We start from the raw sequence: 23,615 nt of genomic DNA, 5'->3' as shown, positions 1-23,615 counted from the left end.
GGGCGTTACACTGTTCGCCATTTCTGTAATCATTGTATATTTTTGTTATTTTTTTAGTTTTTCAAAATTAAGTTCCACCAATTATCATAATTTAGGCTATTAAAGCGATTACAGGTAAAATTTTTGCGAAATCCGCATTATTGTGGAAATGCAGGGAGTTACACGTTTCGCCATTTTGCGTCATTTTTTAACACTTTCCTTATTTTTTTAGTTCTTCAAAGCGTTGTGCGACCAGTTATCTCGCTTTACGCCATTAGAGCGATTACAGGGTGAACTTCCGTATATGTGCAGTTTTGTGGAAATGCAATGAGTTACACGGTCCTGGCTGAGGGGGTACTCGGCAAAGAATGCCACACCCTAAAAATGAGAGAGACGCTCTAGACTGCGTACGTATGGGAATTCCAAACCATTTCGCTCATTCCGCTGAGTGGATGCTGCAGGATTTACGAAGAGAATGATTCTGTTTCTGTTTCTATTGTTTTTTTGTTTCTGTTGCTGACCCATATACAACACTCCCGAAACCTAATCGGGAGCCTACATAGCTGGAAAAAAATTAGCAGTGGCTTAGCTCGGCTATGCCCGGATATACGTAGCGTGAGCTAAGGTTTAGCTGGTTATTCTTGGGTTTCCTGGTTGTCTAGGATTAGCTGATTATCATGCTTACTTCTGCTAAAACGATTTCCAATCCAATCCAACTCAATCCAATCCAATCCAATCCAATCCAATCCAATCCAATCCAATGCAATCCAGTCCAGTCCAGTCCAGTCTAGTGACTGCTCCTCGCGCTTGGCTTCTCCCGCCGCACGGCTCTCCAGGAGCCACGCGAAACGGCTATCAAGCGGCTCCGGCGCAGCGTCAGACTTGGCTACTGCGCAACGGAGGCGCACAGCTAGGCACGCTCCCGCCGGCGCCATGCGTCTGCCGCGGCTATGACGTAACTCCCTTCGCAGACCGGCGGAGACCGCAGACCGGCAGACCGGTAACATTCGCAGAGCGGCGAATGCTCAGGCTTAATTCTCTACACAGCCATACTCCAATTAGATTGGATTTGAATCTAACAAAATTCAATTTAATCCAATCCAACCTAAGTACAATCCGATCCAAACCAGTCCAACACTCCTCGCGCTTGCGCAGAACGGCCCTTCACGGCCCACGCGAAACTTCTCAGTCTCGGCCAGTGTAGCTTACGCTACAAAACCCGCAGCATAGAAGCTTTATCAGCACCATAGGACTGATTCGACAACATTTTAAAAATATTCATAGTTTTCATTCACGTTTAAGTAGTTTTATGTGTGTGATAAATGTCAGTTTTTTGTCAAGAACAACGCCCGAAAGCTTGCGTTCCCTTTGGCGGGAATCGACACACCACCCAGTTGGATGTCCGGATCTGGCCGCATCCTGCGCCTTTTGGGAAACACGACACACGCACTATTCCCCAAACGTGGCGGCACGAGGACTCACCAACCGCGCCGCCGCGGCAGAAGCCGACCCGTCCCGGTGGTGGAGGGATACCAAGGACAGCATGACCATTTACAACGAGATCGTGAAGTGGTACAGAATGAGTAGACGAAAGGCACCGCCACCCCACCCGGGCCTGACCCGAGAGGAAGCGGTGTTATACCGGCAACTGCAGACCCTCCTCACCCCGGTGCTGATGAGGCATGCGTGCCCGATGGTGTACGAAAGTGACTTGTGCCGAGTGTGCCAGACGAAGAGAGCCACCACGGCTCACATCCTCCGGGACTGTGTCCAGAACCCGCGCGAAGCGTCGACAGAGACTATGATCCCGCCGCATCTCGAAGCCGCAGTGGGAAGCTACGACCAGGAGCAGACGACCGAGGCCGTCCAGCAGATCTCGGCGGCCCTCGAAAGGCAACGACCAAGCGAAACCGACGAAAAGTTACCGCCCCAACAAAGGGACAGGCGAAGCTGGCCGAAGGGAGTAGCGAGGCCGGAGCCGAAGTAGAGGGACAAGAAGTCGAGAAGACGTCACCGCCGCGTCGCGGAAAGACCTCCTGCGCGAGGAAGTTCTAACTGAGCTGCTGGCCCTTTAATAATGTTGTTCTCTCTCTTTCTCTCTCACACACACACCAAGCTAAACTTGAGGTTGACATACTGTCAGGTTACATGATTTGAAAGACAGTTGGACGTCGTCCACGTCCATAGAATAAGATATTGAGGGAGGCAGCGCCTTACCCAGTGAGTTAATTTTATGAACAACGTGCAGCTTAGCACCCCGCCTTGAGGCACTCCATTTTCTTTCACGTGAACACTTGAAAGAGGTGAACGAACCCGCACACGAAACGTTCGCTGGGTCACGTAGCTATCCTGTGTATTTAGCATGTTCCCAGATAATCCTAAAGACTTCAGGTCGCTGAGGATACCGTAATGCCTCGCGGTGTCATGCCTTCTCAAGGTCAAAAACCACCGTTACACAAAACTGTTTGTGAACGAAGGCATCATTTATGTACGATTCTAGTAAGCCAAGTTGATCGGTGTGGATTGCCCCGCCCTGACGCCAGCCTAGCAGTTCTCAAGAAGGCCGTTGTTCTCTAAGGAGTACACATGTCTCCTATTCATCATCTCGAGAAGCTTGCGCAGGCAGCTTATCAGGGCTACGGGGCGATCACTTGAGGGGCAAGAATTTTCTTTCCCCTCCTTCTAAAAAGCCACAACGACGGCCTCCTTTCAAGACTGGAAAGTGCCCGAAAGCCATATTTTGTTGTATAGGTGTAAGAGTGCCTCAAGAATGTATGTAGGCAGGTGTTGTATCATTCTGTAGGTAATCTCTGTGCCTGGAGCTGAGGGCTCACAAGTGCCAAGAGCTATTTTCAGCTCACGAAATGAAAAGGGGGAGTTATATGAGGTGTTCGACTCGTTATTATCGCGCAAGGGCTTCTTTTAACACGATGATTTGAATTTCATGAAAGTGTATGTGTAGTGTGCAGAACTGATCACGTGTTGGAAGTGCTATGCAAGTGAGTTAGCCTGGTCTTCAAGTATGTACCTTGTTGTACTAACCAGGGGCAGGCTGTGCGTTTGTTGTGCTTTGAGTTTCCATATACGAGTACGAACGTTGCGAGTGTCTGTGTATGAGTTAATGGATGATATGAAGGTGCGCCAACTCTCTCGGTTCGCCACGGCGCATACTCCTACCAAGTGCCTTCGCCGTTTTAAACGATACCAAGTTATTGGACGTGGGGTAACTACGAAGGATACCCCACGTCTTGTTCTGAGCCTATGGCGCCCGCCTACAGCCGTCGTTCCACCGCGGGCTCCTTGGGTTGCATGGGGCACCGGATACCTGAGGATTGGACTTTGCGACGGTTTCGAGGATATGCGCCGTAAGGAGTTGGGCGGCTTCCTCCACGTATGGGTGTGTTATGGATATGTGAGGTAGTTCGGATGTTTCTGTAAAGGTACGCCAGTTCGATCAAGCTTCATTGAACCTTTTATGGGAAGGGGAACTGCTTGGGCTTTACCTATGTATGTGGTTGGGAAGTGGTCACTACCATATTGGTCAGTGCCAACACCCTACTCACGAGATGGAAAGAATACTGAAGGACCAACAGTGAAGTCAAGGTGTGAATAAGGGATGACGATGATGATGATTGGGTTTTTATGGCGCAAGGCCCACTAAGGGTGAAGAGCGCCATAAAAAAGCTGTCTCTCTGGCACTTAGTGCTGCCCACGTGCTTCGAAAGCGGACGTCAGGCGTACAAACATGAAAAATACCTTTTATTTACTCGACCAGCCGTCGATGGAGCAGCCATGGTATTTTACAGTTCTTAATTTATCTTGGTCCGTCCTAATCCACTTTAACTCAATATTAAGTATTTTACTCCTACCTATTGTACGCTAATTCCATATGATTTATTTATTCTAGTTTAATCCTTTAAACCCCTCCGAATTCATCTAAATCCACCATGACGCCTACTCTAACACAGCTGGTAGCCTACCCTAGTAAACCTCCCTTGGAATATGTAGAGCGCTAGCGTGGTTGGCATGGCGTATGAACGACGCTTTAGAGATTTCAGAAAGGCGTGCGCATATGTCTAAGCCTAAAGTTCTCTAGGAATAGTGACAAGATGGCCACTCACACTTAAGGATGCAACAAATGATCTTCCAATTTTTCTATTTGAAGCGTCTCGTAAATGTGCTGTTACCGATGTTTAGTGGCCAGACTCCGATAGTGGAGACGCTCAGAAATAAAAGACAAAAGAAGGAGCGTTGAAAACGTCGCCCTCACAAATTGGAGCGGTTTGAAGGCAAAGGTGGCGACGTAATTCTCGTGCCAACAGGACATCGCTCGCAAAAGGGGCTTTGACATTGTTATTTCAGAGGATATTGTCATTTCATAATATCTCATAGCAAGTGCGCACAGAGAAAAAAAAGGATGCAGTGCAAGTGCTTGGGGAAGCGGAATTTTGCAATTCTTAACCGTCCAAACATTTTACATCATCAGACTCATCCCCGTTTTAAGAAACTCTTCGTAACTGATCGTTATCCATCCGTTCTGATTAACGTCATGGCGCTTAAAAGCCTCCGTCATAGTATGGAGTGTGACACAGCACTGAATGAAGTCGTCAAAGTTCATTGACCCCTTGCCATCTCGGTCAAATTTAACCACCATGAAGTCCACAGTAGGCAGAGCCAGCCGGTATCCAAACCTTGTGAGAGCCTCACTGAGCTCTTGCTTGTCGATAGCGCCGGAGTTGTCCCTGTCGAACGTCTGGAAGCAGCTCAGCCAGCTCGTGATGTACTTCCACGCAGCCACGAACTCGTCGAAGTACAGGTTGCCTCTGCGTGTGCGGTCAAACATGTGAATGATCATGCGAACGGTGTCCGCGTTGAAGGACTTCCAGGTGCCATTTGACAGAGCGCTCTGGAGCTCCACAGCATCAATGACACCGTTGCCGTCCTTGTCGACGCTGCGGAACAGTCTCTGAAGGTAGTGGGTGTTGGTTCCTTGCGGTTGAGTTCGGGCTGGAGACGACATGATTGCTGTTGTCCAGATGGATGGCGCGAGGTGGGCTGTTACCAGTCCGGTTCAAGGGTCGCAGTTCACGGGTGAGTACGCCTGAATTGGGTTCGCAGAGAAGGAAACGGCGTCGCTGTCATGGAAAGCGACAGTCTAAATTAGAGCGAGAGGGCCCCGCCGGATGGAATGGCGAAGACAACTTTTCAATGATGATGAATGGAAGGCGAACACGGTACCAAATTAAAAGAAAAAGAGGACAAAATTGGTGTAAGTACACCAGTGATGTTTGAACTCTGAAAGCCACAAGACAGTGTTTTTGTCGTGAAAAAGGAGGACTTAGAAGCAAACACTGCTCGCGCGGACTCCCGCATTCGCACTAATGGTTAACTAAAAACAGTCCTCCGACGCCGGGTATGGGCCATTTCCGAGTGCACGCCGAGGTGGCGCAACGTGTCTTTTGCCTCTACGCGATCTCAAAAGCGAGTCCACGAATAGGTTCGGAATAGAAGAGGTAAGTACTGCCACAAGAGAGACAGCTTAAGCAAGTCGTTAATTAGCCGTCGACACTATAGCAACGCGTCGTTCCAGACAACATGGTTGATTTACTTGAACCTTCTTTCATAGTGTTTATATGAAAGAAAATTTCCTTGCCACATTTTTGTAGGATGCCAGTCTGTACCGCCTTTACCTTGTACTCCGCCCTTATATGAGTCGGGGGACACAGATTTCCCGGGCGCGTTTTTCCTCTGGGTCTCAATAACGCTTGTAGGAAGTGTGTGGCGGTCGAGAAACCATAATAGGTTATTTCTCGATGAATTAAAGGAGTACTGACACCAAATTTAGACGCCTAAATATTGATATAATTGGCTTCAGGAGTTTGTACAGATGACTCACAGAAATGTTTGCAGTGATCCGGGGCCAGAATCACATCTAAAATCTATTTTGATTGTCCCGGCCGCGAGCTTCCACAAATCGGCAGCACTAGCGAAATCGCTCTCGGCGTGACGAAACATCAGCCGGCGTGTCTGACGGGTTCAGGGTGACGTCACATAGTCGTTTTCGGAAGCGGAAACGATATCCTGCGCTGCTGTTGTCGGTGGTATTCGTTTGGGCAGGAGAGTTGGGCGTAGCTGTGTAAGCAATTCTTGTAAAATTAGCTAAAAGCTTCGAGATACGTGCGGAGTTTCGAGTTTTAAGTCGAATGCGTAGAATTTGTGACCAGGTCCCTCAAAAACAGATAGTGCTTCTAACAAAAGCACTATTGCACAGGAGAGCTTTTGTAATGAAGGCAAAATAATTCGCTGGAAAGAGAAACTTTTATTACTGCAGAAGAAATGACTGTGTTGTGATGACCTGTTTTGCGTTCGCATCTGCATCCCAGAAAAGCGTACGCGGGCTTCTGAATCTATCGCATCAATTGTTGGTCGCCACGGCTACATTCTACCTTGTTACAAAGCTAGCAGACGCAGCATGTATGTTGTTTCTGTCGTTGTAGGCACTTCTGTGGGCTCCTCCTGGTCCGCATGATCAGCTGCATCGTTCGCACCTATATATACGCGCCAGACAGCATTCCGGTAAAGGGGACGCGTAGTCCACGTAAAATTGCACGACCGCGTTCGGCGCGTAGTGGGAGCTAAGCATTAAAATAGGGACCTTATCAGGTGCCTGTAGCGGAATTTACCTTGTGTCATCTCTGCCAGTACTATTTCGAGATATCCGCGGTCCTTCCTCCTCCCGCGTATCCCCCACCCCCCCCCCCCCGCAAAAAAATTAAAAACGTTTCGATATAAAGTGGTCAAATGCGTGGCGCCTAAGGGAGGTAAATACACGTTGAGAGAAAGTTGCGACTTAAGTTATTTTGCGATAACAGAGTTCGTGTTAATGAGGTTTATATGACGGACAGGCACGAGGAATATTTTTTTTAAATGCAGAGCATTTCAGCAACTCACGATGTCACCCGCGTTGACGTCCGTAGTCGTAGTCCGCACCCGTCCCCGTCCGCACCCCTCCCCCTACACTATATAAAAAAATACTATCCGGCGCCTGGTTTCAATCCCTCGACCCTGCGGGCGGAACGCAATGTACATGGTGCTCTACCCACTGCGCCACAAAGCCGACACAGAATGGGAGGCTACGAACGCGCCTTATATCCTTGACTCATTCAAACTACGTCAAGAAGCTGCTGATACAACGCATTCACTACCACCAACTCCCCAAACACTAAACGGTAACGCAATACACCCGCCCCATTTGCGACGCATTTACTCGAGTCCCCGTCGCGGGGAGATGGGCCCAATTTTTAGTTAAAAAAATATCTCGCTTGCGCGTGTCATTTTCTGTTCGGCCAGCCGACAGCATTAACACCACGGTGAACCCTAATTATCACATGCGGGCCACTGATTACTGCTATAATAAAAACTCACGCAATAAAAAACAAACGCAACTGATGTTATTAACCCACATAACTGCAGTCCGAGCCTAAATTGAAAAAAAAAACTCTTTTGAGAAGCCATCATTCCAGTGCTCATATTTTTTTCTTGTCATTTGTGTCGGGCAATTATGTCCATCAAGCAGCACAATAAGGACACGACCATAAAGCAATCATGAAGCGGTTTCACGTAAATCAGGCAGTCCGAGCCTAAATTGAAAAAAAAAACTCTTTTGAGAAGCCATCATTCCAGTGCTCATATTTTTTTCTTGTCATTTGTGTCGGGCAATTATGTCCATCAAGCAGCACAATAAGGACACGACCATAAAGCAATCATGAAGCGGTTTCACGTAAATCAGGCAGTCCGAGCCTAAATTGAAAAAAAAAACTCTTTTGAGAAGCCATCATTCCAGTGCTCATATTTTTTTCTTGTCATTTGTGTCGGGCAATTATGTCCATCAAGCAGCACAATAAGGACACGACCATAAAACAATCATGAAGCGGTTTCACGTAAATCAGGCAGTCCGAGCCTAAATTGAAAAAAAAAACTCTTTTGAGAAGCCATCATTCCAGTGCTCATATTTTTTTCTTGTCATTTGTGTCGGGCAATTATGTCCATCAAGCAGCACAATAAGGACACGACCATAAAGCAATCATGAAGCGGTTTCACGTAAATCAGGCAGTCCGAGCCTGAATTGAAAAAAAAAACTTTTGAGAAGCCATCATTCCAGTGCTCATATTTTTTTCTTGTCATTTGTGTCGGGCAATTATGTCCATCAAGCAGCACAATAAGGACACGACCATAAAGCAATCATGAAACGGTTTCACGTAAATCAGGCAGTCCGAGCCTAAATTGAAAAAAAAAACTTTTGAGAAGCCATCATTCCAGTGCTCATATTTTTTCTTGTCATTTGTGTCGGGCAATTATGTCCATCAAGCAGCACAATAAGGACACGACCATAAAGCAATCATGAAGCGGTTTCACGTAAATCAGGCAGTCCGAGCCTAAATTGAAAAAAAAAACTTTTGAGAAGCCATCATTCCAGTGCTCATATTTTTTTCTTGTCATTTGTGTCGGGCAATTATGTCCATCAAGCAGCACAATAGGGACACGACCATAAAGCAATCATGAAACGGTTTCACGTAAATCAGGCAGTCCGAGCCTAAATTGAAAAAAAAAAACTTTTGAGAAGCCATCATTCCAGTGCTCATATTTTTTTCTTGTCATTTGTGTCGGGCAATTATGTCCATCAAGCAGCACAATAAGGACACGACCATAAAGCAATCATGAAGCGGTTTCACGTAAATCAGGCAGTCCGAGCCTAAATTGAAAAAAAAAACTCTTTTGAGAAGCCATCATTCCAGTGCTCATATTTTTTTCTTGTCATTTGTGTCGGGCAATTATGTCCATCAAGCAGCACAATAAGGACACGACCATAAAGCAATCATGAAGCGGTTTCACGTAAATCAGGCAGTCCGAGCCTAAATTGAAAAAAAAAACTCTTTTGAGAAGCCATCATTCCAGTGCTCATATTTTTTTCTTGTCATTTGTGTCGGGCAATTATGTCCATCAAGCAGCACAATAAGGACACGACCATAAAGCAATCATGAAGCGGTTTCACGTAAATCAGGCAGTCCGAGCCTAAATTGAAAAAAAAAACTCTTTTGAGAAGCCATCATTCCAGTGCTCATATTTTTTTCTTGTCATTTGTGTCGGGCAATTATGTCCATCAAGCAGCACAATAAGGACACGACCATAAAGCAATCATGAAACGGTTTCACGTAAATCAGGCAGTCCGAGCCTAAATTGAAAAAAAAAACTTTTGAGAAGCCATCATTCCAGTGCTCATATTTTTTTCTTGTCATTTGTGTCTGGCAATTATGTCCATCAAGCAGCACAATAAGGACACGACCATAAAGCAATCATGAAACGGTTTCACGTAAATCAGGCAGTCCGAGCCTAAATTGAAAAAAAAAAACTTTTGAGAAGCCATCATTCCAGTGCTCATATTTTTTTCTTGTCATTTGTGTCGGGCAATTATGTCCATCAAGCAGCACAATAAGGACACGACCATAAAGCAATCATGAAACGGTTTCACGTAAATCAGGCAGTCCGAGCCTAAATTGAAAAAAAAAACTTTTGAGAAGCCATCATTCCAGTGCTCATATTTTTTTCTTGTCATTTGTGTCGGGCAATTATGTCCATCAAGCAGCACAATAAGGACACGACCATAAAGCAATCATGAAGCGGTTTCACGTAAATCAGGCAGTCCGAGCCTAAATTGAAAAAAAAAAAAACTTTTGAGAAGCCATCATTCCAGTGCTCATATTTTTTTCTTGTCATTTGTGTCGGGCAATTATGTCCATCAAGCAGCACAATAAGGACACGACCATAAAGCAATCATGAAGCGGTTTCACGTAAATCAGGCAGTCCGAGCCTAAATTGAAAAAAAAAACTTTTGAGAAGCCATCATTCCAGTGCTCATATTTTTTTCTTGTCATTTGTGTCGGGCAATTATGTCCATCAAGCAGCACAATAAGGACACGACCATAAAGCAATCATGAAACGGTTTCACGTAAATCAGGCAGTCCGAGCCTAAATTGAAAAAAAAACTTTTGAGAAGCCATCATTCCAGTGCTCATATTTTTTTCTTGTCATTTGTGTCGGGCAATTATGTCCATCAAGCAGTACAATAAGGACACGACCATAAAGCAATCATGAAGCGGTTTCACGTAAATCAGGCAGTCCGAGCCTAAATTGAAAAAAAAACTCTTTTGAGAAGCCATCATTCCAGTGCTCATATTTTTTTCTTGTCATTTGTGTCGGGCAATTATGTCCATCAAGCAGCACAATAAGGACACGACCATAAAGCAATCATGAAGCGGTTTCACGTAAATCAGGCAGTCCGAGCCTAAATTGAAAAAAAAAACTTTTGAGAAGCCATCATTCCAGTGCTCATATTTTTTTCTTGTCATTTGTGTCGGGCAATTATGTCCATCAAGCAGCACAATAAGGACACGACCATAAAGCAATCATGAAACGGTTTCACGTAAATCAGGCAGTCCGAGCCTAAATTGAAAAAAAAAACTTTTGAGAAGCCATCATTCCAGTGCTCATATTTTTTTCTTGTCATTTGTGTCGGGCAATTATGTCCATCAAGCAGCACAATAAGGACACGACCATAAAGCAATCATGAAGCGGTTTCACGTAAATCAGGCAGTCCGAGCCTAAATTGAAAAAAAAAACTCTTTTGAGAAGCCATCATTCCAGTGCTCATATTTTTTTCTTGTCATTTGTGTCTGGCAATTATGTCCATCAAGCAGCACAATAAGGACACGACCATAAAGCAATCATGAAGCGGTTTCACGTAAATCAGGCAGTCCGAGCCTAAATTGAAAAAAAAACTCTTTTGAGAAGCCATCATTCCAGTGCTCATATTTTTTTCTTGTCATTTGTGTCGGGCAATTATGTCCATCAAGCAGCACAATAAGGACACGACCATAAAGCAATCATGAAGCGGTTTCACGTAAATCAGGCAGTCCGAGCCTAAATTGAAAAAAAAACTCTTTTGAGAAGCCATCATTCCAGTGCTCATATTTTTTTCTTGTCATTTGTGTCGGGCAATTATGTCCATCAAGCAGCACAATAAGGACACGACCATAAAGCAATCATGAAGCGGTTTCACGTAAATCAGGCAGTCCGAGCCTAAATTGAAAAAAAAAACTCTTTTGAGAAGCCATCATTCCAGTGCTCATATTTTTTTCTTGTCATTTGTGTCGGGCAATTATGTCCATCAAGCAGCACAATAAGGACACGACCATAAAGCAATCATGAAGCGGTTTCACGTAAATCAGGCAGTCCGAGCCTAAATTGAAAAAAAAAAACTCTTATGAGAAGCCATCATTCCAGTGCTCATATTTTTTTCTTGTCATTTGTGTCGGGCAATTATGTCCATCAAGCAGCACAATAAGGACACGACCATAAAGCAATCATGAAACGGTTTCACGTAAATCAGGCAATTTCACGCAAAATACTTTTTTATGTGAAGTTGGAATAGCGAAAATGTCACTGCAATTACTTGATTTGAAATCGCTACGAATGCTGCCGCAAAAGAAAATCCGAAATTTTCAAATGCAGAGCATTTCAGGAACTCACGATGTCACCCGCGTTGACGTCCGTCGTAGTCCGCACCGTCGTTGTCCGCACCCTACACTAAATAAAAAAAATACCATCCGGCGCCTGGTTTCGATCCCTCGACCCTGCGGGCGGAACGCAATGTACATGGTGCTCTACCCACTGCGCCATAAAGCCGACACAGAATGGGAGGCTACGAACGCGCCTTACATCTTTGACTCATTCAAACTACGTCAAGAAGCTGCTGATACAACGCATTCACTACCACCAACTCCCCAAACACTAAACGTTAACGCAATACACCCACCCCCTATGCGACGCATTTACTCGAGTCCCCGTCGCGGGGAGATGGGCCCAATTTTTAGTTAAAAAAATATCTCGCTTGCGCGTGTCATTTTCTGTTCGGCCAGGCGACAGCATTAACACCACGGTGAACCCTAATTATCACAGGCGGGCCACTGATTACTGCTATAATAAAAACAAACGCAATAAAAAACAAACGCAACTGATGTTATTAACCCACATAACTGCACTCCGAGCCTAAATTGAAAAAAAAACTCTTTGAGAAGCCATCATTCCAGTCCTCATATTTTTTTCGTGTCATTTGTGTCGGGCAATTATGTCCATCAAGCAGCACAATAAGGACACGACCATAAAGCAATCATGAAGCGGTTTCACGTAAATCAGGCAGTCCGAGCCTAAATTGAAAAAAAAAACTTTTGAGAAGCCATCATTCCAGTGCTCATATTTTTTTTCTTGTCATTTGTATCGGGCAATTATGTCCATCAAGCAGCACAATAAGGGCACGACTATAAAGCAATCATGAAACGGTTTCACGTAAATCAGGCAATTTCACGCAAAATACTTTTTTATGTGAAGTTGGAATAGCGAAAATGTCACTGCAATTACTTGATTTGAAATCGCTACGAATACTGCCGCAAAAGAAAATCCGAAATTTTCAAATGCAGAGCATTTCAGGAACTCACGATGTCACCCGCGTTGACGTCCGTCGTAGTCCGCACCGTCGTAGTCCGAACCCTACACTATATAAAAAAAATACCATCCGGCGCCTGGTTTCGATCCCTCGACCCTGCGGGCGGAACGCAATGTACATGGTGCTCTGCCCACTGCGCCACAAAGCCGACACAGAATGGGAGGCTACGAACGCGCCTTATATCCCTGACTCATTCAAACTACGACAAGAAGCTGCTGATACAACGCATTCACTACCACCAACTCCCCAAACACTAAACGTTAACGCAATACACCCACCCCCTATGCGACGCATTTACTCGAGTCCCCCTCGCGGGGAGATGGGCCCAATTTTTAGTTAAAAAAATATCTGGTTTGCGCATGTCCTTTTCTGTTCGGCCAGGCGACAGCATTAACACCACGGTGAACCTTAATTATCACAAGCGGGCCACTGATTACTCTATATTTCGTTGTCTTCGAGCGGAAAAGGCCAAATTAACGCAAAATGCACCGCAGCGTTCATTAGGGGCGAAGTTCCTCTTGCTCGGGCCCTGTTTCGTCCCTCGTTGCAGCTCTATCCGGCCCATTAATGATGATTGTGGCAGGATCCCCCTAGGGATTGGCCAACCAAAGATTTGCCGAAGAGTTCAAAACACGGAGCAAGATAAACAGGAGCGCCGACTTCGCTCTCTCCGGCGGGTCCTTAATGTCCATCACTCGAGGAGCACAATGTAGATGGCGCAGCGAATGGCCGGCCGGCTACGCGGCCGGTGTTCCCCGTGCGCTGGCGGGCGCGTTCGCGGAACGCTTTCCGTCGATTTTGTCGTCTGCTTCGGCGACGGTAGATTTGGGCACGGAGTGCTTTGGGTCTGCTTTGGCGCCCCTTTGCGTTCATTGCGCTCCTCCTTTGCACGGCTTGATTAACTTGTTCGACAGCACCTTCTGGGTAACCTGCACCCGAAGGAATTGAGTGGTCGTATGGCAAAGGTATGTTAAGGATTGGTTTGCATGTAGAAAAAACAAAATGTAGAGACCAAATATAGACATATGGCTGCTATACAAACACTTCCTTTTGCGGAGTGCTTGCCAAAAATGTGACTCCGTTTTGTAAATTTGTGAATGCCGATTCGGCTGTGTTTTAACAGGTTTCACAAAAGGCGAAAGGAGCAACTAGTTCTTATCCATAGCGATTATAAAAGTTCCCCCAGCTTTCTCGCAGTTCTCCAACTTACGTCCAAAGAGAGTGTGCCTAGAACCCGGACCGGCACTCTCACGCTAATCAGAAAACAACAGAAACGCGATAACATCACCCGCGACGGCCCGCGGCGTAGCAATCTGGTCAAGATCAAGGCCCAGAGTGCGGTCTTTTTACAAGCCTTCATTTCGAGATATTTGAATTCATCCGGACCGTATATCTCTGTGGTGATGACTCGCCCAAAGAAAAGGTTTAACGAGCCGGTTGTTTTGCTGGCCAGCCGCTTAAAGAAAAAAAAAAACAAAAAAAAAACGCCGGGAACTTTGGTAGGCCCAAAATTGCAGCCATACCAATCGCAGAATTTTATTTGGAGTCCGCGGCGTTATCGACGAGACAACACGACCGTAGAGCGACAGTGAACATTAGGCGGTAAGTTGCGGCATGATTTCTGATGGAGGCGAAAAGCAAAAACGCCCGTGTGTACGAGATTTCGGCGCACGATAAAGATCCCCAGGTGGTCAAAATTAATCCGGAGCCCTCCACTACGGCGCGCCTCATCGCCTGCGTTGCGTCGGCGCGTTAAACCCTTCAATCAATCAATCAAGTTGCGGCATGAGTTACAATGAAGATTGCGTTTGATATTCTTGGGTGCCTTATAAAGCTGACAGTGTTTTTGTATACTTAATACAACAGGGTAGCCGTCCTATTCAGTCATTTGCACAGAAATGTGTGTATCATCGCCGTTTGCCGATGGAGACTTCGGGCGACCCTCGTAAGCGTTGTTCGTGCGCAGATGCAGCATAAATAATTAAGCACGCGCCCGGAGAGCGGACGAACATCAGAGGGTAATTTTTGCGCTGCATCTATTTGTTGTAAGCAGAATCACGCTAGACTGCATGTTGTGGCATTCATTATTACTCTTGCTCATTCTTTGGTGCTTCTGAAGTCGTCGTCGTTCAGTGTTGCGTCTTACATCTGCTGGGTTACTACAATATTTTTAGCGGGTCTTCATAATGTCAGAATAAATGCTCCTTGATGGGAATAAATGATCGTGATGTATGCGATGGCGTGCGATTATCTGCGCCATCTATCGCGGCTGCGCACAGGTGTTGAAATTTCGCGCGTACACGCATTCCTTCTGCATAGTAGGACGGGCATAAGACAGGCATCGCTGCAAAAGAAAAGACTTCTCTGGGGAGCGCGAAGGGAAGAGCCCTGTACAGAGGCACAGCGACGAGATGGCGAACGAAGGAGGAAGAGAGCAAAGGGAAAGCTGGGCGGCCAGCGGCGCTTGGACATTATCGGCCTGAGCAAATGATTTCTCTGGGCCACAGTCGGCGCACCTCTTTATATCTTGATCCGCGGGTCAAAACGTTCAACGCGTTCGTTGCTACCCAACAAGGAGGAGAGGAAGAAGAAGAGGTTGTCGTTTGTCGCCTGCGAGCTCAAGACACGTACCAGGGGTACGCGACACAAGCTGGTCTGCAGAAGGCGACGGCCAAAGTGGCTAAAATGTCACACACCGAATTCACCAACTTACCCATGCAGATTCTCATCGTCCAAAACAACCCCTACATAACCACCACAAACATCAACGTCGTCGACGGGCTTGTCAACGGAGCGGTGGAAAGCTTGACGTGTCGAGCCTTCATATGATTTGTGGGTGAATGTTTCACGGTTTTACCGATAAGCATTTTAGCTCCGCCCCTCTCATCATCATTTACTTCGTGGAGATGGCGGGATTTTCTGCGCGAAACGAGCGCCTCTCCGGACGGCCGATCGGGCCACTCGAAAACTACTAGTACACTCTAGTTCCGCCGTGATCGTATTCACTGGCGAGGCGCGCATGCAGGCAACCATGTGAGTGCGCCGTCACTCGTTACGTCGGGCTCCGCGGGATGGCGGTACTTGTCCGTGCTTAGCACATGACTGTGTTGCACGTTAACAAACTCTACTCACTTTACGCAAAGTATTGCCTAGAGTCGAATGTGAGTGCGATTAATAACATATCTGCTGACACCACCGTTGAGAATCCGGTTGAAATAAACAGACGACGCACGCCGGCGTTTTTTTTTCTTCGGCATGCGGGTGCAGTGGCTTAAGCCCATGTCCGTGTCGCATCGGCCATGCGTGGCGCATCGGCCATGTCTGCGGCCGTTTGCAGTGTTGCCAAGCGAAGAAATTTACAGCCTAACTTTTCAGCCAATAACACCTATTATCGCGTGGCGTGGTTTCCGCCATCGGGAGCACTCGGGGGGACTTCGTTTCGGCGGCCCGTTGTCTACGCGCGCCGCCTCCCTGTGTTCGAATGTCGCCCGGCTTTCGCCCTGCTGGTGTAGGCCGCCGAGTGCCAGCAGCTCCCGCTCACCAGTACCAGTCTGTCGGCCACACTCGATTCCAGCGAACTGCGAAGTGGTTGGAACTGCCGCAGACTTCGCTCCTCGTCACAGCAAGCTGGCCTCCACGCTCCACCCTTCCCTTCGAGGTTTCTCGTCCCCCGGACGTGGCATGACGCCAGCCAGCAGTGCTCGAGGCGTGTTGTGTGCGACGGGGCCCACCACAGTAGAAGTACTCATCTCTACTCTTTCCCCGCCTTTCTAATCTTTACTTTTCTCTATTCTATCTTATAGCAGCGCCACAAAATGTCGCCGCTATTATTCATATCTGTTGACGCCATGGGCGAGAAGACAGGTCCGAGCTTTTCAAGGGCGAGTAGAGCGCCACCACATATTGAGAGTGCGATTAATATATCTTTGAACGCCATCGCCGAGAATCCTGTTGAAAGGCGACAGACGACGCACGTTGGTGTTTTTGTTTTTCTCCGACATGCGGCCGCAAAGCACCTGAGCTGGCACAGTTGCCACGGTTATGGCGGTTCTCAGTGTTGCCAAAGGGAAAAAATCGCCCGCTGAACATTTCAGTGAATACCATTTATAACGTCATCTATAAACCGATACAATCTCTCTCCGCTTACATCTTGCTGCCCGTCAACCTTCTTCGCGCATGCGCGTTGGATTGCGACGGAGGAGTTTTCTGCCGACACGGGACCGTCGGATTTTCGTTTAGCATGGCCATATAAAGCTGCGCTTTGAAACATGCAAACACCCGCCGAGGTGGCTCAGTAGCTAAGGCGTTGTGCTGCTGAGCACGAGGACGAGGGTTCGAAGGTCGAAGTGCCATAAAAGTGCGAAGAGTGCGCCTACCGATTGTAGCATATGCATCGGAGGTTGGTTTGGTGAGCTGATCACCCAAGCGGCAGTATCGCCAAGGCTTTTTGCTGTGTACCCGTTTATTTGTCGAACAGGTGCGATCACCTGTTGCCTGAAAGGGCCTCGTTTTTAAAGAATGCAGGAAAACACCAGCTCAAGAACGCGCAGCGGAATCGGTCGCCGGTGACCGCTCCTGAGCTGGTGTTTTTCTGCCGGCTCGCCGGTCGGCTCGCGGAGGGACGTCGCCTAGGCAGGACAGAGTGTCACCATCTCTGAAAGCAAAGGGGTGAGTGAAAGATATAAAGACGACGGATTAGCTCAGGCTCCCGCGAGACAGCAGCGCGAGTACACTGAGGGGTTCTGGCCTCAGCAGTCTCGGTAGGGGCATCCCATGGTCTTGAAGAAGGCTGCCGCCTCAAACGGGGTCAGTTTACGGAGGGAGAAAGGAGAAGTCGAAAGTGACGATGTTGCTGCAGAGTACGTCGTGCCCACCTCGCTCCAGGCTGAGGCTCCCGACGACGGGAAACCGCCCGCAGAGCTTGTAGAGGGTCCGGCGTCACGTGTGTCTGAGATGAAGCGGGGGCCTATAGAGAGAACGAGAACGCCTTTCGGTGTTTGGCTACCAAGGGTGTTGGTAAAAACGCGGTAAAGAACCGCAGAGAAGCGTTCAAGCATACATGCGGCGAAAATTCCCGTGTGAGCGCACTAGGCCGAGTGGCAGATCTGCACGCTCCCTTTGTGCCGTGCCTCAGCGGAACTTGAGGCCTTTGAGAACGAATGCGCGCGCAGTGCTCGAGAGTTGGAGGAGCAGGAATAAACTTCATAGCAGTATGCAATTTAGGGGCGGGTGGTGACCACTGGGCGCAGCCCAGCGGTGACTTCGGCAGCATGCTCCATCCAGGCTTCCAGGACCCCGGGGTCACAGCCGCCCAACAGTGCCTCCCGTTGTTCAACAGAGGGGATTAGCGTTGAAAATTTGGCCAGTTTTCTCCACGCGCTCGAGGCGTCTCAGAGAATGACCGATGTCCTCTCAAGCGGACACAGCAGCCCTCAGAGAACGAGCCCATCTAAAATGCGATTCAAAGGGTCTTGAAAGCTCACGGCAATACTGAGAGCTCAAATCGGAGCCATCATTCTGAGAAGTGGCCCCTAGATGCCTGGCTTTCTCGATTCCTTTCTTTTTCTTTGTGTAGGTTTCGTGGTGTATTTTCTTTTTGTGTTGGACGTTTTCATTGATGCGAACTGTGACCCTTTCAAGTTTATGGACTTGGCTAAAGTACTCCTCGGCTAAAACATATCTTAGTGTTGTTAGTGAACTGCGTATTTTGACGCAACTGGTAAAGCTACAAGGTCGATTGGTCTTCTCGTTTGCTGGCGATGCGGTTGTGTTCTTTTGGGGGTTGTTTTGACGCGTGCCTGACAAAGCCAGAGACGCTCCTGGGGAACAACTCTTCGTCCAGTGACCGACATTGTAAAGATCTGGCACAGCGTCTTCAGCAGAATAGCCTGATACTGGTCCCTTGTCGTTCGGCCCGGGCCTGCAATCGAGCCTCTACCGAGAACATCTCTTCATTACCATCGCTCCAGACGATGATTGATGACCACTGCCCAGGCATCTCCGGCCCCGGCGGAGAAACTGTTACGAATCACCCGTGCGTGCGCGTGTTGACGCGGTGGGCGAGCTATGTAGCACACAGCAGGACTGCGCTCCGAGATGCGTTCCCACAGAGCATCGGTGCTTAGAGGGTAAGGTCACTTACATCGATCATTCGAGCCCGGAAATGCGGCTTAGCCGTTGGTGGGAGATCGTAGTGCGACCTCTAGTTGCGTTTGATCGTATATAACTGGATTGTGACCGTGGAGTTAAAGCACACACAAAAATGTTCTTAGAGCCAACCTATATTACGTCACTCCTGCCTAATTGACGTCACCATGACACGGAGCTAAAAAGATTTTAACGTTTCTGCGTGTTTTTCTTTTTTTTTTTGTTAACGAGACGTTTTTCGTGTCTGGAGCGGTGCTGTGGGATTTACCAAAGCTATATTTTTCCAAGTCACCAAACGTTCATTTTGCCCCCTTAAAGGCGACACAATTTAGTCGCTGGTGATCGGCAGAACCGAGGACCCATTCTTCTGTACGGACGCCATGGAAACATGGACACCCACGTTCGTCTCAGGATAAACGCGCAGAGTGAGGTGGAAAAAATAGGCTCAGCCTGAAATGGTCCACATAACGGGAACGTCGACAAAAGAAAGTTGCGGTAGGTACACTTGGTCGAACGACAGCGCAAGATTTTGTGCGGTGGGTAAAGAAATCTTGATCTTTTGTTCAGGTTTGCGCTGCAAGTTTTAGCTGCGAAGTGTTCGGTGTCTCGTTTGTAGCGGTTGGTGCTGTTCCTGGGAGTGTTTCAACTTAATTAAGTGTTGGGAAACGTCAGACCGGACTTCGGTACGGGAACCAGGCAGAAGAAACTTCGATTTATGGAACCACTCACAGGGTTTTTTGTCTCAGACGTCAAGTATCCGTTTTTTAAGCCCGACTTCAGAAACCGGAAAGTAACTTGGGAATATTTTCTCAGAACTGTAATGAGTATTTACCATGCGTGTCAACCGCGCGCGTGCTGTCAAAGTTTCTTCTGTGAGTAAAATTCGTGGGCCCTTGCCCGCTTATGTCGCTTGAGCTGCGCTTCACGCAATTCCCGCGGCGTGCGCTCTCTTCGGTGAGAGGGACTGTTTGGGTGCGTTCCAATTTCCCCTTTAGACGGCTTCGTTACCATCTTCGCGGAAAGTTGGCCATGTTAAGCCCGGTTCCAATTCGAAAGAAGCAGTCACGAAAGACTGCTTCGAGCAGACAGCATCCAAGTCAGTAACGATGCAGGCTACCTTCCTGTCTAAATTGATAAGTGACGCCAGCGCCACCTTTTTGCGTCCTAATGGTGTTACAAACTTTGTTCTTTTATTGTAATATTTAGACTAAGAAAACCGTGGTAAAGATCTTCTTGTTTAATTTTTAAAGCACGGAATGTTTGTTATAACTCCGGTAATATTATTTACGAAACCTGCGGCTTGCATTCCTCAGCATGTCTGCTACGAGGTTGTCTGTGTTGGTGACCGCTGCGCCGTTCCAATTCTTCTTCCTTTAGACTTCTAGGGCACTATTCTAGACTGCACAAATTCCCGGAAAATTCGACATGTTTTTTTTTTTGTTTTTTGGTAAACACAACGTAGGCACTCAGTGACGTACTGCACCTATAGCTATGACGACATGCAGTGTAATTTGATGATTCACTCATAAAGACCGCAACCAAGGTATCAAATGATGCGCAAGAAAGATATAAAAGCACTTGGCATGTATTATAAAAATAGAGACGGTAGCTGAGGCTGACAAGAAAAACACATTTCTGGAGGTCAAAATTGCGGTCAACCCCACAAGGCGATCGAGTAACGTTGTTCTCAAAGCAAGCGAAAGGCGGATATCGAGCTAAAGAACATCACACGATTTTTTTACCGTATCGATTTATTTATTTCAATCGCTTTTAGTAGCATAGTTGGGCTCTCTGCTTCAATGCAAGGTTTGTTGCGTTATCACCTGCCCTTCCGCCACCGCCGCCACGCCATCGTCTGCTGCTATGTTACAAGTTTATAGCGTAATCACAGAAAAAGACGGCCGCGACCATCGCTTGTATGACACATAAGAGAAGCGAAGCGCAACGCCAGATAACCACGGAGCGCACCGATGTCGCCGATTCACTCATTCATCAATCTCGACTTCAATCAGCGCTGTAATGAACCAAAGAGTCACTTTTCTTTGCTATTTTTCTCTTGAGTTCGATCATGTGACCCAACAGCTTACTAGGACGAGTGTGGACAAATGCCATTCACTGGGTTCTCTTTGTCATGGAGAGGCTTGTACTGCCCTCTTATGTTGCAGTTACGCCAAACAAATGATTTTTATTTTATTGCCAAACATAAAAGCAAAATACTGCACGTTATTTGTGTGCTCCATGATCGTTGATTTGGAAACAATTGAAACTATAATTTGTTTAGGTAGGAAACATGCTTTAAACAGCGTGCGTGCGAAACTGCGCCTGCTGCAAATTCGCGGTAATTTCGCGGCGCCGAAAGCCGGGGAAAGTTTTTTGCCCTATTTTGCCATTATTTTGCAAAAAATGAGCCACCATTTTCGAGCTGTTACGTAACATTACGTCACTTTTACGCAGGCTGAAGTTGCCAATGCATGACGTTGCGTTCCCGCCAACTGTTTAAATCACGTCATGCCTTCTCAGCCAATCACAGAGAGGGCGTGTATTACAGGCATTATTGTGGTTGACTAGCAAGACAGGCCTATGTATTCATGCCTAGTGCTTTTAGTCTGGTATTTTATTGCCGGCCAAGAATTATGCGCTTTCAGTAAACAGAAATGACGCAAACTTTAGAACTGGTGCCCGTAAACGTCATAAAACGTCAAAATGATAACAGTACACACAACTGCTTTGTCAACCGGAAGCACGTGACCAAAATTGAAAGCCAATCAGAAAAGGCTTCCGGCGAATTGCCAGATTTCCCGGGAGTTTGTGCAGTCGAGAATAGGGCCCCTAATCGTCCAAAGGAACAAGCGTTTATCGCGCCCCTCTCAATTTTTTTTCCCTCCTGTCCAGCCTGTTTTTCTCTTTTTTTTCTTCACTCATGTGCATGCACGGGGCTGCGCCACAGGACTTTGCTGTGTACAAAAAACCGCCAGATTTTCCTTTCGAAAGACCTGTCGGGTGGAGTGACGCGGAGAAAGACGGCTTTATGAATGAAGGCTGATACTTCGCTCTTTACCCGTATTACTTCACTGTTGAGCAAAATTTGAACGTTTTGCCGCATTTATTCGTTTTCTCGGTAAACAAAGCGCCCTTCGTGGCTGGAACGGAGCTGAATGAGATCAACAAAGTTGTCTCCATGGCCCCTTTATGTAAACACCAGCGTCCCGTTACCGCTCTGTGCAGACTCCGAAAAGAGTTGAAAACGTTCTTCGTTCTCCCACGCACCGTTCGCCGGGTCATGTCTGCCTGCAGTAGCACCTCTCTTGCGCATCGCTCGACCGGTGGCGTTTCTTTCAGGATCATTCATCGCGCGCGGCTTTCTGCTCCTCGAATGGAAGGACGACCTATAGCGGCACTTTTCCCCTAACCGCCGCTGTGGCTGAGTGGCTATGGCGTTGTGCTGCTGAGCACAAGGTCGCGGGTTCGATTCCCGGCCGCGGCGCCCGCTTTCTGATGGAGGCGAAAAGCAAAACAATGCCCGTGTGCACGAGACTTCGGTGCACGTTAAAAATCCCCAGCTGGTCAAAATTAATCCGGAGCCCTCCAGTACGGCGTGCCTCATCGCCTGCGTTGCGTCGGCGCGTTAAACCCTTCAATCAATCAATCAACCAACCGACCAATCCATCCATTCATCAATAAATAAATAAATAAATAAATAAATAAATAAATAAATAAATAAATAAATAAATAAATAAATCAACAAATCAATAAATCAATAAATCAATCAATAAATCAATAAATCAATCAATAAATCAATAAATCAATAAATTAATAAATAAATAAATAAATAAATAAATAAATCAATAAATAAATAAATAAATCAATAAATCAATCAATAAATCAATAAATCAATAAATTAATAAATTAATAAATCAATCAATAAATCAATAAATCAATAAATCAATCAATAAATCAATAAATCAATAAATAAATAAATAAATAAATAAATAAATAAATAAATCAATAAATAAATAAATAAATCAATAAATCAATCAATAAATCAATAAATCAATAAATTAATAAATTAATAAATCAATCAATAAATCAATAAATCAATAAATTAATAAATAAATAAATAAATAAATAAATAAATAAATAAATAAATAAATAAATAAATAAATAAATCAATAAATCAATCAATAAATCAATAAATCAATAAATTAATAAATAAATAAATAAATAAATAAATAAATAAATAATTCTTCCCTTAGAACCGTGGCGCCTTCAACCGACAAACGTCGTGTTCGGCGTCCCGAAACAGTATCTGTGGCTCCTGCTCCGAATACCATGCCGTGCTCAATTCAGTCTCCTAATCCTGAGCGCCACACTGCTGCTGACACTCTTTTTATTATTGTTGCGTGTTTTTTGTGGTTTTTTATTTCGTTTGTTTTCTGTTCGTGGTATTTTAGTTTGCGTCTTAGTTTCCGCATCAGTGAGAGCCTTTGGCAGGCGTTACTCGATTTGAAGGCGTGAAACTTGAAATACGCACACGAGTCCGCGTATCCCTAACGTCACGGCTCGATGTCTAACGTCGTCAGCCGGCAACAACTGAAAACCAGCATTCATTGTACTTTAAGGCGCCAGTCAGGTCGCCACCGCTTCACACGTTTGCCCAAATATCTCGTCTGTTTAAAGGGACCCTGCAACACTTTCGATAAGCGCTTTCACTCTTTACTTCGCGTCTGGAGCCACGGCAAAGCATGACGCTCCGTGTTGGAGCGTCACTGCCAAGTAAGCCTTCCGTTTCTGCTTTGTTTTTGTGGCTTTTTTTTAAGTTGCTATCGAAAAGCGCTCATTGCTGCAACTGAAGGAAAACCGGCCAACAGCCGCTACATTCGAGCCGTCGAAGAACTTCAAGACCGGGAAAGAAAGGAAAATCTTTCGAGCA

The 23,615-nt window shown here is 46.4% G+C and overlaps 1 pseudogene; it reads right to left on the bottom strand.

Annotated features, from left to right (window-relative positions):
* Positions 1–4,453: 4,453 nt before the first annotated feature.
* Positions 4,454–4,999, bottom strand: LOC144161544 (programmed cell death protein 6 pseudogene; annotated as a pseudogene).
* Positions 5,000–23,615: the final 18,616 nt, after the last annotated feature.

Source organism: Haemaphysalis longicornis, unplaced genomic scaffold (assembly GCF_048455015.1).
Source record: "Haemaphysalis longicornis isolate Haplotype H1 unplaced genomic scaffold, Haemaphysalis longicornis Haplotype H1 scaffold_12, whole genome shotgun sequence".
NCBI classification, from domain to species: Eukaryota; Metazoa; Arthropoda; class Arachnida; order Ixodida; family Ixodidae; genus Haemaphysalis; species Haemaphysalis longicornis.
The sequence above is the reverse complement of the archived record's forward strand: the minus strand, read 5'-3'. Positions and strand labels throughout refer to the sequence as shown.